This window comes from Papilio machaon, chromosome 26, assembly GCF_912999745.1.
Source record: "Papilio machaon chromosome 26, ilPapMach1.1, whole genome shotgun sequence".
Taxonomy (NCBI): domain Eukaryota; kingdom Metazoa; phylum Arthropoda; class Insecta; order Lepidoptera; family Papilionidae; genus Papilio; species Papilio machaon.
Genome location: NC_060011.1, coordinates 4,754,794 through 4,773,977, shown reverse-complemented (window position 1 = coordinate 4,773,977; position 19,184 = coordinate 4,754,794). Strand labels below are relative to the sequence as shown.

Here is a 19,184-nt window from a genome sequence, read left to right as displayed (position 1 = left end):
ACCCACACGGATAATCTCTTATTTAATTACTTATATTATGTATTAATATAATACACAACACCCACATTTGAAACCATATTAGTGAAGGATATTCCTGTCGAAGTTAATAAGTAGCCACAAAAAATTATAGCACGTGTTATCTGATATATTTAACTATAAGATTCTCAATGACCTTGCTTTAATTATCTGAAACTTTAAACAATTTGCCATATGTTTTCAATTACGAATTTCTTAACAGCATCAATAGAAAGATTCCAAAATTTTTACATTCTATATTACTTTTTAATTTTATTCCCACCTTTAGCACTTCAAATCTATATCTATCTTATATATATATATATATATATATATATATATATATATATATAAAAGAAAGTCGTGTTAGTTACACTATAACTCAAGATCGGTCGAACTGATTTAGCTGAAAATTGATGGGGAGGTAGCTTAGAACTAGTAGACGGACATAGGAACTTTTTTATCTTGTGTGCATTTTTTTTATTCCGCGCGGACGGAGTCGCGGGTAAAAGCTAGTTACTTAATAAAATCAAATAATTTAATATTTAATTACTTATGTTATTGGTTATCTAGTATCATAGTGTATCCAATTCCATCCTCATGTTAGGTGACTTCCGCCGGAAAGACGTGCCCACGTCAAACATCACCCTACCAAATATGACATCGATAATATTTATAATCCGATAGTACTTTGTTTTATATTGTATCTATTACGAGTATAAAATAGATTCAAAGTATTAATTGTAGTATATTAAAATAATATATTCATCAATTAATAATCCACAATAAAATAAACTATGTCTTGTTCTTAATCTGTAGATTACAAAAATATAAAAAATGGGAGGATCGATGTCCAAAACAATAGGCTATCTAACATCTCTAACAGATTCAGATCACTCGTTTCATTAAAAAACATTTAAGACCTTAATTCTTCTAAGTAATCGCTTAACTACCGTACGCAGCATCTTGACAATTTCCCACTCGATATTGCCTTTTATGTACCTAAACTATTTGCAAGTTTTGTCACATGTAACGGTGTAGACAGCGGTGCGCGCATCGAATCCGTAATAAGGAACGGCTAATGTTATTGCAGCGAGCGGACTCATCACAACGGTATTATGTTAAATCACGACCTCTAAAGGACAAGGAACGAATCCACAATGTCGATGTATAGATTTGTGAAAGAAGGCAGCAGCAAGCGGCTGTTTGTGCAAGGTACACTAGAAAGCGACGATAATAAACCACTGAAATCGAGTTTGAAGAAGCCATCGCCGTCGCCAGTCGGTTCCCCAATTACCACGAGTCTAAATCTCGCATCTGTACCCAGAAGTTTGCGAGAAGGATTAACAAGGAACGAAACTGTTTACGATGGTAACTACCCAGGTATGGAACGATCGTCCAGCTATCGTTCGGGCTCGTTTAGAGAAGAAAGTTACAATGGAAGGATCGTGCACGATGGGAACCAGACTCATTTCGAATACGATGCGGGAGAAAGCGCCCTCGCCGTGCCGCTGTCGGCGGGCGGAAGAGGCATATCGGAGCTGCAGGCGATTCATACGAACAAACGCATGTCGACCGAGGTCCTCGGCTCTTCTCTGGAGTCGACTAAGATCTCGAAGAAAGATGATAGCGGACAGAGGAGGATAACGACGAGAATCGTGAGGAAAGTCACGACTCTAACCCGCGGCGAAGAAAAAGCCTCAGCCGAGGATATAGCTCGAGGTGGACGAGAAGTTCACAGATCTTCTGAACATTACAGACATATGGAGATGGAGAGACACCCTAGAAAAGTAAAGGTACCTTTTATTACAAACTAACGACTCTTAACTGTTTCCTTAATATTTACTTTATTGTGTGACAGTAACTTGTCTAAAATCATCTTTCATCCGGAAGGTATCTTGCTGTATATCTGATAATATCGCGGTCCGTTGTTCGTCCGTGATGCATGTTACATGCGCTTTTATCGACTACGTGATAGTCTGCACCAGTTGCATGCATTGCCGCCATTATGGACGTAGAATTTTAATCACATGTATGCTAAACAGAAACTATTTGATAAACATTCAAGTTTAGCTCAACTGAAGGGTACATTACTTCAACAACTTCCTTTATCTGTGCTTAAATGATTCAAGTTAGTGCTCTTGCTAGATTAAAAAAAGTTTTTTTCTTCTACATTACAAACTAGCGGAATTCAAAGCAGTACAAAAATTTGTAATTGATATGCCTTGTGGCTGTAACAATAGTCTTCATTGTTTTTTTTTTTTTAAATTCCTAGCTTCTACATAATTAGAATATTTTGGTCTATTCTGTCTTTTAAGTCACTTTTAAAACTATTAAATGTTAAAGAAAGTATACTAAAAAAAAAAAAAAAAATATTTCATGCACTATATTATTTGGTTTTCGATGAATTTTTGCTTGTAAATTCTACTACTATAGTAAACTAGCTTTCGCCCGCGACTCTTTCCGCGCGGAATAAAAAAAAATAAGTAGCCTATGTGTTCTTCTAGATTATGTTCTACATCTGTGTTTAATTTCATCAAGATCCGTTCAGCCTTACAAATTATATGTTGGAAGTGTTGAGATGTGTTAATATCTATTCATTTGTATAATTGACCAATTTTGTTACGATGTAGTTTGTAATGCAACTTAATTATAGAGACGTAAAATTACGAACATAATCTTTTATGTAGAAGTATAGGTTTATTTTATCTGTTTTATTAGTTATCTGTCATTCTGTTGACACTTTTTTAAGAACATTATTATTTATGACAATCTCTTTGGAAAAAGTATTAACGATAACTCAGGATAAAATTGCATACTGCAAATACTTTCTTCTGATAATGATTTCGAAGAAATAAAAAAACAAGATACATTATCATATATAATATAATAAATAAGATAATTTTAGACAATACTTTAATAAATATAAGATCAGAATGTTTCGATATGCTAACTTTATACGTTCAAGAGCCACTTCAGAGCGTAGCATCGACCCTATATGTACTGAATTATCTTAAAAGTTCATTTATTTCAGTCAAGTATTCCTGTTTTACAGTTACATTAATCTTCATCGTTTTAAGCCTTTCAACTTTGGTCTTTGTAATCTATACTTAAGAAAATCTTCTTCGTTCTTATTGTTGTTTAAATAATGTTTAGTTTTACGTAATGCTTAGTGTCCGCTTCCAAACTGTTCTACATTTGAGCTAAATATTACCAAGATCTGTACAGCCGTTCCGGAGATACCTTCCGACAAACATCCATCCATCCCAACCTTCGCATTTATAATATTAGTAAGATAGTAAGATTAATTTATATAGTCTTAACTATCTGTAATCATCTCATAAGATTGAACACACAATTAAGTTTGCAGGATTCCACAATTTTAAGAATTATTTCAGGATTATAATGTTTTAGGATAACTTCTGCATTAGTTTATTCGTTTGGTAATACTTTGTATTCTAAATTGTTATATCTTTCGTTTAGTTTTTTCTTTATTTCTTTAACGAAGTACGTTTTCAACTTGAACGAATTTTAATTCAGCGATAAATGTGTAAATTTACGATTATCTACATTATTCGTTGGCTGAAAATAGTTGCGCTTGCGCATGGCCCATGGCTCATTGTAGTTTATTTCTATGCAAATGGCAGAATCGAGGTGCGCACGACTGTTGACCTATACAGCCTTGATGACGTCATCGCTGATTATGTCACACGAATGTTCAACGGCTTGTGTCATTTGTCACTACATTGTTATTGAGTACTGATTAATGTTACAGCAGTAAAAATCAATAAATTTATCTTTAAAAGACAGAACATAAAAGTACTGTCTTTTTTAGAAACTGTTACTGTGCAAGAACCTTATTAAATTTTATAAATTGTGTAATCTATTCAAAGTTTGAATTCTATAATTTGAGAGTTAAAAACCCTATACAGCAGTCGGCCACGATCTTCAATACAACGTCTCAGTTTTTCTGATTGCTTAATTTTGCATCTAAAGCAATTCTAATTGTGCTAATAGCTGCAAATGATCATGCAAGGCTGACTGACTCGAGAATAAATTTTAAATGTAAGCTTACGTCACTTATTCTGCCTTTAAATTACTTTGCATTACTATAAAGTCGCGTAATTTTCTAATAACGCTCGTGATTTTAAGAGGTATACGAGTACCACCAAGAGGTCCAAAAATAGTTGCTATTTAATTTAGGCTTCAATTTTCTTTTATTCGTGCTTCTTAATGCAAAGCTATGATTTGTTTTTCTACAATTATAGATGTATTAAACAGGCATTAATTTACACAATACTGTGGTTTCACATTGTGGTTACGATGGAATTCTCTAATAAAAATATCTTTGTGACAATTAAGTAGAAAAAAAAATTCTAAGCATAATTTTTTTGTAACTGAGTAGTCACTGTTTGCCTTGAAGAGGCATATACAGTTTCACCGGGCTTAAGGTGGCCGGGCGCATATGGCGCTTAGCCTAAACCTCGTTTAAGAGTAACTAGGCTCGAAGCCTCCCTCGGGAGCCTCGGCTCGGGCTATTTCTTCGTTATTATTACCGGATTGGTTTTAAGCATCACTTAACTTATCATTAAAACTGCATTGATAGGTAATTTCAAAACATTGTTCACAGATAGACTGATAATTTAATGGAAAAAAGTTCAATTCTATAAAAGATTCGTGTTTTAACATCTATTTTCTTACAGTCGTGTCGTTTGCATTTAAAGTTCACGTCTTGAAATAACTGAGATTAATGTCACCTGAGTTCATCTCGCACGTTTCTCGGCTGCTTTATTATTCAAGTACCATTTACTATTGAATTACTAGTATTACTAGTACAAAACTAAATTACTGGTATTTCGTCTATACAATGTACTTTATCCTTTTACCAAATTCCGGTGCATTATTGAAGTACGGTGAGAGTCTATTATCGTAACACATGTTAAGACAACAATATTTCCGGAGACAGAGCCCCATTAGAGATTTCTTTTGTAGAGAACAGAGATAACAATCTCACTAATATAATAAACACGAAAACTTAGATGGATGGATGGATGTTTGTTTGAAGGTATCTCCGGAACGGCTCAATAGTTCTTAATGAAATTTGGCACAGATGAAGAACATGGTCTGGAAGAACACAAAGGCTAATTATAAAGTTTTTTTTTAATCCCGCGCGAACAGAGTCGCAGGTGATAGATAGTATTTTATGGTATTTTACTACGGTTTCAATTCAAAAATTCACAGTTTCAGATATATTTCATCCGAACGGTTTTCTAAATTCAAATTTACGTTTGCAAATGGCCTCACAATTTGCATGACTGGAGTCTCACGCTGTATTGTGCAGATTGCATCGCTTGGGAAACAACATTGTGTTGTATATTTATTATATCGTTCGTCATTATATTGTTGACTTTAGTTATTCTAGTTTAAATTCTTATTCAAGGCGTAGAAACTTTGTCTAATATTTTTCATCATAATTATAATCTTGGCTGAATAAATGTTTCGTGTCCTAATATTTTGATGAACTAGACTAGAATTAGACTCATAACTATTTCCTCGTTTTTATTTACTGGATATCAGATTCATCAATATTGAGCTAGAAATTGGTCTTTGAACCTTAATTTTATACTAAAAGAGGCCTGAAAATGTTCACATTAAAGTTTCTATACAATTCTTTACTGGAATCATACATATGTCGTCTTAATTACCTAATTTCAGTATTTTTCTTAACTGCATGTGGTATTACGGTCTGCTACACTAGTAAATTACCTTTATTGTCGCAGCAGTAAAAAGGTTTCTTACATTATACAACGAGAACAAACGTGATCGTAAAAGTTGAGATCAAAGTTTTTATAAAAAATGCATTTAATTGACTTTAGTTCTTGCTTTGATAATGTTTATTAACATTTACATTATTGTCATTGTAGTTAGACTTAAAATATTACTACTTCTCATTCAAAGATTCATAAGGTCCCTTACCTTTGCGCACTTTACATCCAGACACCACTCGACGGAGTTTCGCATCGTTAAGTATGCCGTAGAAAACTTTTTCAACTGTTATATTCCAACATATGGAATGAAATTATTGTCTTAGAACTGAGTAACTTAGCGTTGTCTGGAACTTACTGCATTAGTACAACTATTATCGAATATTAATGGGTGTGGAATCTAGACTTTACTTCAGGTGTAAAATATTTGGATTTCAAAACTTGATTTGTAGAGGATCAGAGATTTTAAATTGTTCTTAAGAACTTCTTTTGTGTTTTCCGTTGTTTTAAAAAGGAAGGTTTTGTTGTAAATCATATTTTTTTTAATTATGTTCGCATATCCGCATATTGACCTCAAATATTTTAATAACATTAGTGTTCTTACTTTATTTGTGTTAATTGTGTTTTCTTCCTTATTGCTGGTTATTATTTTTTGATGAATTTCAATAACACTTTAGTTTTTTATTTATTCTTTTAAAATGTATCATGGACATACTTTAAGAATATGCATATTAATATGATATTAAAAATTAACACATGAGATAGTAAATTATGATAAAAATATATGTTTAGTCGGCAACTCAAATACGTCCGCACTCTAGAGGCTTGAACCTAACGTTAAAAAATGTATATTACCAAGCCTTAGTCGACCACGCTGGACCAGTGCGGATTGGCAGACTTCACGGATATCTTAGATTTTCTAAGCAGTTTTATCTGTAGATATTCTTATAAATCGTACTTAGTTGAATAAAGAAAGTGTATCGCAGAGGCACAAGGCGTGGTCTATTAAGATGGCGCACAGGAAGCGCGGCAGGTGCGCACGCGCATAACAGGCGGCGACCAACCGTGCGTTACCTGCCCGTCGTCCGGTACTGACTATACTTGTTTTGTCTATAGTACACACATGATTAACACTGACATGATAACTAAGTAACTGCAGATCCCAATTGGTCCTTCGATGACCAAGAGTGCACCTGATCTCGTTATAATAGTGAAGTGACCGCTGCCCATAGGCATCTATAATAAGATGAAAGGTAACAGATGCCTACTTTTAATAGACAGTGATGGGAATATTCAGATACAAGGTATTTGTTGTCAAATTCACTTCCCATTCTTTATTAAAAAGATTAAAGGATTCTCTCCCTGTCCTTCCACGAAACTGGAAACTGGATAATGTCACACCACACCACACTATGGGCAACGGTCGCCTCACTATTGCGGCGAATCCAGGTGGCCTTTTACTCGTTTGCCATCTTATGATATAAAAAAAACATTAAACGACATCTTTACAAAAGTGTTCCATAGAGAAGTTTTCCAAGCGATGTCTCAAGGCGTATTTTCTTTGAATGTTCCTTGCTGTAATGGAAAGTGGATGTTCCGTGCTGATAAACAAGATACTAGTAGAAAGCAAAAGGGCATCTTAGAAAGTGAATGCAGATATATGATACGAATTGTTAAGATTCATCTGTATCCTGTTTATTGGTATTAATATTACGTATAATTATACTAGAACTAGCTGTCGCCCGCGACTCTGTCCGCGCGTGGTAAAACATAATAAGTAGCCCATGTGTTCTTTCAGACTATGATCTACATTTGTGCAAAATTTAATCGAGATCCGTTGAATCGTTCTGGAGATACCTTCAAACAAAGACATCCATCCATCTCACATCACATCTCCATCTATTTGCAGAATTATACATTTAGAAAAAAAATCAGCAAGATTTTTTTCAGCAAAACAATTTTCGAAATGCAATTATTTTGTTTTACGAAAACATTTGTTTTAATTAAAAAAAACTTTTCTTCTTTTAATAAATTAAATTTCTCCATAAAGTATTTGTGTCGTACAAAAAGCAAAAGACGCTTTTAAATTTGCATGCAATGACGTTATCCTTTGTCCATACGAGCTAACATCTGAATAAATTTAAGAAGAACCGTTAATACAAAATTTATAGCTTATTTCTGCTATTTTTATATCTTCATTTCCTTTTTAAATCTATCGTCTATTCAATGCTATAATGGGTTCGTACGATGAACCCATTATAGCATTGAACTGGAATATTGAGATTATTTCAAATGTATTAAAGTTACGAAAAAAAAAAATTACCAATACCTTTTAGCAGGTAACCTAAGCTATTTTTGTATTTGTAATTTTTTCCCAAGCGAAGTTTCAAGTGAAATAATATATGCCTGAAGTCAATCAACTCGCACTGGACCAACTATGTTGACTAAAGCCACTACTATTATTAGGTAGATTTGAGGCTCTAGCGTTGAGTTTGAGAACATATATGAGCTGATGATGGGTCAGATTATTTATTTTATTTATTTATTTATAATACAGTGTTGACCTTGGGAATACAATTACGTCCCATAAAACTATTTAAAATAATTTGACTGTAGGATCAAAAATTATTTTTAAAATTACTAAGTAAGTTAAAGTATGGATGGATTGTGTGAAAGAGGATATGCGTAAAAAGTGGGTAAATTCAGATATGACCGCTGATAGAGATGTATGGAGGAGTAGTACATACTGTGCCGACCCTCCATAGGAATAAGGGCAGGTTGATGATGATGACTAAGTAAGTTAAATAAAGAAGAGATTTACTGGAGATTGTGTTTGTCTTGATTGGTTGTATTTTAATGGAAATGTAGAGCATCGTTCAGTATTAGCTAGTATCCTAGATATCAGGCCACACCGTTATATATCCATATATGGTGACAGTTAGACTGCTAGCGACGTAATATCCTTTATGTTGTCATTGTTCTGGTTTCCTTTTTCAATTCTGAGTACGCGGTCTTGATTGATCTTTGTTGCTTCTAAGAAGGTATTAGATTAATCATTTCGAATTGTTGTATCTTTTATATATAAACTAGCTGTCGCCTGCGATTCCGTCCGCGAGGCATTAAAAAAACATAATATGTTTTCCAGATTATGTTCTACGTCTGTGCCAAATTTCATCTAGATCTGTTCAGCCGTTCCGGAGATACCTTCAAACACAAAACTAACCTTTGTTGTATCCCGTTAAACAAGGACATCCTGTCAGTTTTCACCTATTGTTCTGAGACTTTAAATGTCGAATTGTTTCTCGTATTCATTTAAAGGTCATAGGAAATAGAATAAACCTCAAGATAATTTAAACAAACTTGTAACATTGCAAAAAATATTTGTTTTTCATAATATTTTTTTGTTACTCATTCATACCTAAGTTATATATCAAGTTATCTTTGGAGCCTTAATCCATCACGTTTATAGATATGATGTCAATTTGATGACATCATTCCTCACATCTTAAAAATAACACAACTAACCACAAATATAGATTACCATAATAAGTTAAGACATATACATATATGTACTTAAAGAGAATCATAATATTTACTTTACCAAAATACTTATTTACATAATCAAGATAAATAAATACACTAAAATGTGTAAAGTGTAGACAAAAAATCCGCGAATACAAAACAATTTGTGAGAAATAAAATGAAGTCACAAATGTCTTTCTCTTTTCGACATTAGGGCACGTCTACACCTAGCGAATGTGCCGTTCTCGATCTGCGTATTAAAGCTACGTGTAAGCGATGTTCGCGTTCTGTACGGTACCTGCAATCGACTTTTGTAGACGCACCCTTAGATGACTGATCTTTGGAACAATCGTTGTTTCTTCCCACATCTATCTAAGCGATCACGGACCTCTTTCACATTTCACTTGATAATGTCAGGAAGCTAGACTATCTTTGCTGGGCTTATTACAGCGCAAATAAAGGTGCTAGTGCACTATTTATAACACAACTTTTAATGTAAAATAAACATTAAATAAAGATAAGTGGTAATAAACTCAACAAAGTACTCTAACTATACAGTTTTTTCTCGTTTTTAAATCGGGATTAAAGTTTCCACATTTTACACGTTATTTTATGTCACTCGTGATATGGTCTCAATAGAACGAATTAATCACATTTTAAATATTGTGACGTACTTAATTGAGAGAGATAATTGTTAGCTGATTTTTTGCAAATCAAGTATGAATGAAGTGATCCAAATTAGTATCACAACATCTTTTGGTAAACCCAAATAAATATATCTGTACTTCATTGAAGCTGTACCGTTATATTTGTACTAAGTAGTAAGTGGTGGTCCTTAGGTCTGGGAGAATCGTGCGATCACGAGAACTCACTACGAGCCACGACTTTCATAATTTACTCTTAAATGTTATTTTACGATTGCTGGCAAACAATTGAAAGAAGGTTTACGAAACGAAATCGAGATAACAAGAGACAACTAAGAGCGTCTATGGCTCAAAGTTTTGGGTCCCGCCATGTACCAATGTATTATTCGATTTTAGATTTACATATGTACATTTATCCGACGTTCTAAAAACATTGTGATGCAATCTGCACATATCTGTGGAGGAGTTCAAAAATATGTATGAAATCGACCCGCACTGAGCCAACGTAGTTCACTTTGGCCTAGTCACCCCTAACTTATTGTAGAGTCCGAAACCTTTAGTGGGAACGTATTGTGAACTGATGATGATGATTTTTTACTAACAAATCTAATAATACAAATACAAATATACTTTATTGTGCACTATCATGGAGTTACAAAAAAAAGAAAGTACAACAGGATTTTCACAAAAGGCCGTCTTATCGCTATGCAGCGATCTCTGCCAGACAACCTTTAATATTTACTTGGAACAAGTTAGTATCAATGTTCCAGCTCAAGTTAGCGTTCAAGAATAAAATTTATATTCAATTAATAAAGCGCAAACCATCATTGGAGATCACTTAACTCATATTCATTATAAAAAAAAAATTGAAAATTTATCGAAGCAAATATTGAATTCTATTGTTTATTATTTAATAGTTAAGTCATTATTTCATTGAATGATACAAACAGAAATATGACAAATAGTTATTAATGTGAATTGTAAAGATATTGTGAGACATTTTCATTGTGAAGACGTAAGAATGCAAACTTTCTTGTTTTCAATCCTCATATATCGAGTTATCTTCAACATTTCAAATACAAACAAATGTTCGAATTTCGAATATTTTATACAAATTGAAAACTCGGAGAACATTTGTTTTTCTACATTGTTGAGTACAGAATTAAACATTCTGTCAAAGATGTGACATACTGGCCACTAAGAACCTTTACCTTTCTAATTATGAAAAAGATCGGTGAGAAAAATAGAATCGTTCGGGAATTCGAAAGGTTAACAACGATATTTAGTATTAGTTATTAGAGTTATGAAATTGTTAGTGTAAATATATAAATAGGTATTAATATAACAACAAATAAAAGCATCCTGGATGCCGTGCTGGTGTTTTAAAATTATACAACACTAGCTGTCGCCTGCAACTCCGTTCGCGCGGAATTAAAAAAAAATTTAATGAATAGCTTATGTGTTCTTCCAGACTATGTTCTACATCTAGGGTTGCCAAGTCGCCAAACCTACTAGCCGGACAGACCAGCCAGTTTGGCCGAACATTTGGGTAGAAAGGTCGGACACCCTATATTATTTAGAATTTTTAGCCGACTTCAAAAAGAAGGAGGTTATCAATTCGACTGTATTTTTTTTTTTTTTTTTTTTTTATGTGTGTTACCGCGAAACTCGGCCCCTGGTGGTCCGATTTTGATAAAAATTATTTTAATCGAAAGGAAGTGCTTGCAGGTGGGTCCCATTTTTTTGTTTTTTTTTTTAAATAACTAGAAGACTAGTAGATTTTGAATATAGCTTCAAAATTTGTTGCGGAAATTAGGGACATTTTTGCTTTCAGCGCTTACGTAGGTTAAACTATAGGACCTACATAAAAATGATGTATGGCGAATTGTAGCTCTTTAAATGTGCTAAATAAAAGTCCGCGATAGCATATATCTATCTTTTATAGTTTTCTCACAATAACCATTTTTTTTCTTTAGAAACATTAATTAAATTCATGCCCTATTTCCGACGCTATTATTCAAGTTCAGTATTAACCCTTATGTAAATAGATATGTTCATTATCAAGAGAATTAAATGTAGATTATATTTGCAATTGAAACTATATCATTCTGTCTAATGGTTTAGGAGATATCGTAAGAATAAAATTACGCGGAAACGAAAAATGCTACATCGCGTTACAATGAATAGCACAAATTTGCTTTCTGGGCTTACGTAGGTCAAACTATATGACCTACATTAAAATGATGTATCGAGTAATTATAGATCCTTAAATTTGCTAAATAAAAGTCTCAGGTGGCATATATCTATCATCTATGGATGTCTCACAAAAACCATGTTATTATGAACAAACTTCGATTAAATTGCACACGAAAAACAGCGTCGTAAGCTTACGGCGCTATTATATTATATTCGATATGAATCCTTATCCAAATAAATATGTTTGATGGCTAGAGTATTAAATGCAGATTACATTAGCCTTTAAACTATGTAATTCTGATCAATAGTTTGGAAGATATTAAATTATTAAAAACTACGCGCATTCGAAAAATGCTACTGCGGCGCGCGGCTGGACAAAATTAAAGGCACGCTACGATGTATTAGTTCGTTAATTTTCAATTTGTATACCGATTGTGATAATTATTTCATTGTTTAAAGGATAAGTGGTTATCTGGTGTATTCTAAATTAGTTTTTGAATTGAAGTACACACATATTAAATAGGAAAGTCCTTTTCTTTATTTGTCTTATTTATGTCCTTATACGTATTAAGGAAATTTGTAATTAAACTTCAAATTCACTAAAAATTGAGAAATAAAACAAACATTTTAAGAAAAAAAAAATAGCCGACTTCAAAACAAAAAAAACTATCTCAAACAAAATGCGCTCAAAAGTAACTTAAAAAAAACAATTTCAAACAAAATGCACTCAAAAGTAACGTAAAAAAACAATTTCAAACAAAATTCACTCAAAAGTAACATAAAAAAACAATTTCAAACAAAATGCATTCAAAAGTACCATAAAAAACAATCTCAAACAAAATACACTAAAAAGAAACAAAATAATGTCATGAAAACTTCTTTCTTTCTTTCTTCTCTCTTTCAAAAACCCTCTAAACTCTAAAGAAAGTTCTCTTCTTTCTTGTAACATGTCTATATTGTATAATTATTGTTATTTTGGAGTCGGTTTCGGCCTAAGTAGGGACATAAACGTAAGTATGTCTAATACATCTCAAATATAAAATGTCACCTATTTACTTCGGCCGACACCGACTGCGAAATAACAATAATTATACAATATAGACATGTTACAAGAAAGAAGAGAACTTTCTTTAGAGTTTAGAGGGTTTTTGAAAGAGAGAAGAAAGAAAGAAAGAAGTTTTCATGACATTATTTTGTTTCTTTTTAGTGTATTTTGTTTGAGATTGTTTTTTCTCAGTATTAATAGGTTCACTCTCGTTTGCGAAATGTAAAAAGCCTAACAAAAGCCGGGACACCGTTTATTTTGGTCGGACACGCAATCAAAAAGCTTACCTATGTCCGGCTTTATCCGGACGCCTGGTAACGCTATAAGATAATATAAAAATGTAAAATACATTTCTTTAAAACTTAATAACAAATGTATTAAAAGAATAAAAAAATGTAATAAATGAAAATTCAATGTCCTTAAAAAAATATATATTACTTTGTTGTTCAATCTAGAAATGTTATTTGCAAAATAATCATTTTAAAATATTGCTCTTGTCTATAATTTTATTAAATCAATCTATAACTTGACTTCTGACGTTCTAAATATAATTTAAATTCTAGCAATGAAGCGCCATTTCCTTTTACAACAGTCGCATTTCAAATTCGGTTTGACATTCGATTTAATTCACTTTCCATATCGAGTTAGTTCATCTCTAATCCGTATTCGCTGTCGGTTTTTGACTACAGAGAAATGGACAAGGCAAAGCCGCCGTTGTACTAAAAAATTACACTAATGCCAAATAAAAACGTCTTTATGAATGTATACAGACTCAAAAATTAGCACACACATGCAAGATAGTATAGAACTTGTTTTCCGTTTCTTTTACAAATGGAATGTGCGAGCTTGTTAGGTCCTGTCTTTTAAAAGTCAAAGATCTGTTGATCTCACTTCGAATGGAAGCAACAATGATCTTGATCTATGTTTTATAGCATGATTTTTAAATTACTTTTGTGCTTTTTTGTCTTAGAATATTTTGCGAGATTATCTCAACGCTCAGTGGGAGACTAAATTCAGTACAGTTGATGCTAAGAAATTTTAGACTAAGCGCCATCTGCCCCCGGCCACCTCAAGCCCGGTAAAACTGTAAACGCATCTTCGAGGTAAACAGTGACTACTCAGTCAAAAAAAAACTAAGAAATTGTTCTCCGTTGGTAACGCTTTTCTGCAAAACGCAAAGACGAATCCAAACCAGGAAATTTCAATTCAGTCACAGCTTAGAAAATTTTATTTGTTGTGATATTTTTTTTTCGACTTTACCGTATTTTGGTCACTATTGTGTTTTGTTTTGAACTGTTAATATTGTTATGAGTATATTCAAGTTTGTACGCATAAAGCAAGACTCGGAATTATAAAACCGGTTGCCATATTACAAAAACGTCATCTTACTAATAATTTAAATGCGAATGTTTGGATGGATGGATGTTTGAGGGTATCTCCAGAACGGCTCAACGGATTTAGAAGAAATTTAGCATAGATGTAGATCATAGAACACATAGGCTACTGATTATTTTTTTATTTACGCGCCGACGTAGTTGAAGCGACAGTTAGTATTATATAATTTAAAATGTAATTTGTTTAGCAATTATAATGCTATAAAAACAGTTTATAACATAATCTTTACGAGGCAAACTTCATTATTGTGTGCGCAGTTAACATCATATTAAAGATATATGAACAGACTAGCTGTCGCCCGCGACTTCGTCAGCATGGAATTTAAAAAAACGTAATAAGCCTATGTGGTCTTAAAGACTATGTTCTATATAAGTGCCAAATATCATCAAAATCCGTTGTACTGTTCCTGAGATACTTTCAAACAAACATCCATCCATCTATCCATAAAAACATTCGCATTTATAATATCATTAAGATTAGCCCGTGACTTTATCTCAAGAAAAACTTTGGTAATCTGACTAAACTGTAGATCCCTTCAGTCGTTTTAGTTATAACATTCATCCTTTGCATCAATCTAAACTTTTGTATTCATTATGTAAGTAAGATATAAGATCTTTTAAGAAATTAGAAACAAGTTCCCATGTCTTAGCCTTTGTACTAATGATATCTTACCGCATGTCCGTTCCATATTTCACCAGCGAACCGTCTTGCTATTGTCCGATTTGTTCTTTTTTTTTATCTTAACGACCGCAGACTTCAACAAAGTTATGTTTACTATTAACAACTGTTACTTTAGTCTTTAAAACCAAAGATTCTTTTGGAGTTACGATTTGTGGGACTGCATTTTTATTTTTGTAAATACCCAGAGCGTGACTTCGCCGTTTCATTAAGTCAACGGCCTACCTCTGATAATGCTCCACTTTACGTTAAATGTCTTCACTTAAGGAGCTTTTAAAGGTTATTAAATGCGAATTCATAAGTACATTTACTATGTATACTAATATTATAAAAAGAGAAAATTTGATTGTTTGTTTGCATCGTGTTCCGAAATTACTGAACGGATTTGAAAAATTCTTTCACTGTAAAGAAACTACAATATCCTAAAAGTGACATAGGCTATATTTATTAGTTTTTTTTTAATTCTAAACTGCTAATATGTTATCTAATATATAAAATTTCTATGTCACAATGTTAGTTACCGTACTCCTCCGAAACGGCTTTACCGATGTTTACCAAATTTTATATGCGTATTCAGTAGGTCTGAGAATCGGCTACTACCTATTTTTCATACCCCTATTAAGTTTTTTTAACTGCGCGCGAACGGAGTCGCAGGCGACAGCTAGTGTTATATAAGAGTAAATTGTGTGTTTATTTCTTTATGTTACGAATATGGTTATAGGATTTCAAAAGAAGATTAATCTCTAGCCTCTACTACACTATAATGATTTTAATAATATAAATTTTCATGCAAAATAAATATTCGTCCAAAGTCATTGCACGATCAAGAAAGAATAATGAAGTTTTTGTGTACAACGAACGGGCTTTTTAAAAGGTGCATAAGAATTTTGAAAGCAAATAAAATAAAAAATCATTTCGTCTATAGTTTGCCGTAAACAATATCACGGTAGATGTTAAGATTGGTTCTGCTCGTATTCGAGAAAATTGTTTGAAATTTTTTAACAACTCGAATCGGAATTCAGTTGCTTTTTGACCCCAAGAATCTATATGCTATTCTTAAAAATATTAGTACCTTAGTTATAAAATTATTATAGTTTGACAAATTAAAACTTTAATTACTAAAAAACGATTTATCGCCGGTTTCTGAGACCAAAATTCCTATTGTATATTTATGTCTTTCTTGTCAAAAATAATGAGGGGCGACGGTGTTTTGACAAGGATTTTGTCCTCAAAAACCATCAATTAGTATAAGTTTTTACAATTAGGGCCGAAAAATAAACAGAAAAACATCAGTAAAGTTGTTCACGAAGTAGAAGTAGTTCACAAGGTCAATAAACTCAAATAACAAATAGTCTTGAAGGTCTATAAATTCCGTGCGCGAAGTAAAGATATAGAAGCGAGCTAAGTAAAGGCCCTGACACCGTGCGGATGACATCATGGATTCCTTAGTCTCGCCCACGCTTGGCCAATATTGGCTGTTGGTCAAGCACTATTCCAACCTTATGACAAACAACTTACGGACTTTGTATATTACTTATTAGTTCGATATAAGATTTATTGTAATACAATGAAAGTCTGCTTTAATTTTCGACTTCACATAAATATTATGTTTAAACTTTGGTTTTTATTTCGATTTTACTTCACTGGAAAACTAATAATGAAACATATATTTGCTATTTTGAACAGAGTTATTGTCACTTTCTGTAAGTGTTTTCGGCTTTGAAAACTATTGTAAATCAGCGGTAACTAAATCTTATAAATTTTAAATAAAAATAACAAATAATTAATGCTCTAAATTTAAAAGTCTATGTGAAACTTGATTGAATTCCGGATATTTTAATCCAGTACAAAACTAACACTTGTGGATGGCTTTATGCAAAACACATCCTACACTAACAGGTTAAATTCCACCTACAATGCAAGGAGAAATATAAAAAGAAATTACAGTTAAAAATATGCTCAAAAATGTACACCACAACTTGCATAATATTTTGAAATATTGTACTCAAGATCTGGACAATGACCTAAAATGAATCTTAAGAGTTTTTATTACTAAGTTACTTTACTAACATGTGTAATGTAAAGAAGTAAACATAAACCGGGTACACTGGTTCATTCATTTAATTACGAAAGTCAATTAGAGTGAAACAGTAAACATTTTAAATATGCTACAGAGGAAAATGGTCCAAACAATATTGTATTTTTAGCATGTTTAACTTTTTAATTGATATTAAATAAAACTTCTAAAACTGCCAGTACTGGGTAAGGCGAACATACTTCTTACTAATATTATAAATGCGAATGTTTAGATGGATGGATGGATGTTTCTTTGAAGGTATCTCCGGAACGGCTGAACAGATCTTGATGAAATTTGGTACACATGTAGAACATAATTTGGAAGAACACATTGGCTACTTATTAAGTTTTTTTTTTAATTCCGCGCGGACGATGTCGCGGGTGACAGCTAGTAAAATTATAAGTTTAAAGTCGCTTGCTTCTTGTAATTATAGTTGAACAAATTGATTTATAATTCACCGATGTTACAGGATAAAGATATTTTAATGAGCGGCGTCCTTTGTGGTTTGTCCTTCCGTTTTCCTTTGAAGTGTTGCCGTTTGTAGTAGCCGCATTACTCAATTCTTTGTCATCTTCTTAACAAGTAACATTTCATTCATTGGAACTAAGCGGTTAACTTAACTAAAAATAATGATATATGAAAACAAACCCGTGACACGTTTAGTAAAATTTCGTTACATGAAAGAGATGGTATATTTAAATTTAGTAAGAAAGAAAGAGAAAGATATACGATGAAAACATTAAACGAAGACTATTTTTATTTAAGATTTTTTCTTGATGCTTTTTATAATATAGTTATTTAACTACACGAGAAGTTAAACTAAACATGTTTTCATATTCAATTTTTTTTTTTAATTTTAACATTTCTTAGTAAGACAATGATTATACGTATCATACGTCATAGCCGAAGTTTGCATTTCCTCATAGATGCCAATCTATTCTGGGACCTGGATACCGGCCAGTCTGGGCTAATGACCTAACAACGGATTCCCACCTCGACATGTTTAGATAAATAGGTCAACTTTGTCTAGTTAAGAAAGTTCAAATAAATTAAAGTCAAGTAAAAGAAATATTACTTATTTATTTTTTGCATAATTACATACACATTTTAGCTCAAAATTAATAGGGAATGGGGGGGGGGGGTTCTATTAAAAATCTCATAAATTTATCTAAATTTCAGTGTTAATAAAAGCACTGAAATTGAGTGGCTTTTCAACTAATTTGACATAAAATTATGTACATAATTAGTTAGAGCAGTAGTCGACCATTTCTTTATTCATATTCAATTTTAACTTCACCTTGTTATAAAACATTATAATCTATTCTTAAAAGTATAAAATTATGATTCATTATAAATAACAACTTGATCATCTCTATTGATTTAATTTATTTATAAGTCAAGACAAGTCGTTGTCGATATTATAATTTTAGTCCATCAAGATTCCTTTGATTGACACCTTATGAATATTTAACCAGACAAGATTGTAGTTAAAAATAAATTTAATTTGTTTCCAAATTGAAACGGTAGATGACCTGTGCACAGAGTCCCGGTGCGTTGCTTTGGAGATCCCGGGACTCTTATCAGTTGTACTTGAAGATGGCCACCGATGGGGTATTAATGAGTCAACTTAACCCGGTTTTTCCCCCTAAAGGCAGGGTATATTTTGACGATCCCCCCCCCCAAAAGAGGACATGGATCATGGAATATTATCACAAATAGTTTAGAGCACTATCGGTGTCTACTCCATTTAAAGGGGGTTTAGGTGTAATGTTTCAAGTACCGCTTTCCAGATGTTGTAATCGGCACTAAACAGAGAAATCGCCACATCGCTAACAACGCTAATCGGT

At 32.6% G+C, this 19,184-nt stretch overlaps 1 protein-coding gene across 1 annotated transcript in view; it reads left to right on the top strand.

The window, feature by feature from the left end:
* LOC106711916 overlaps positions 1-19,184 on the top strand; it is a 149,167-nt gene that overhangs the window by 29,777 nt on the left and 100,206 nt on the right. The window lies entirely within an intron of this gene.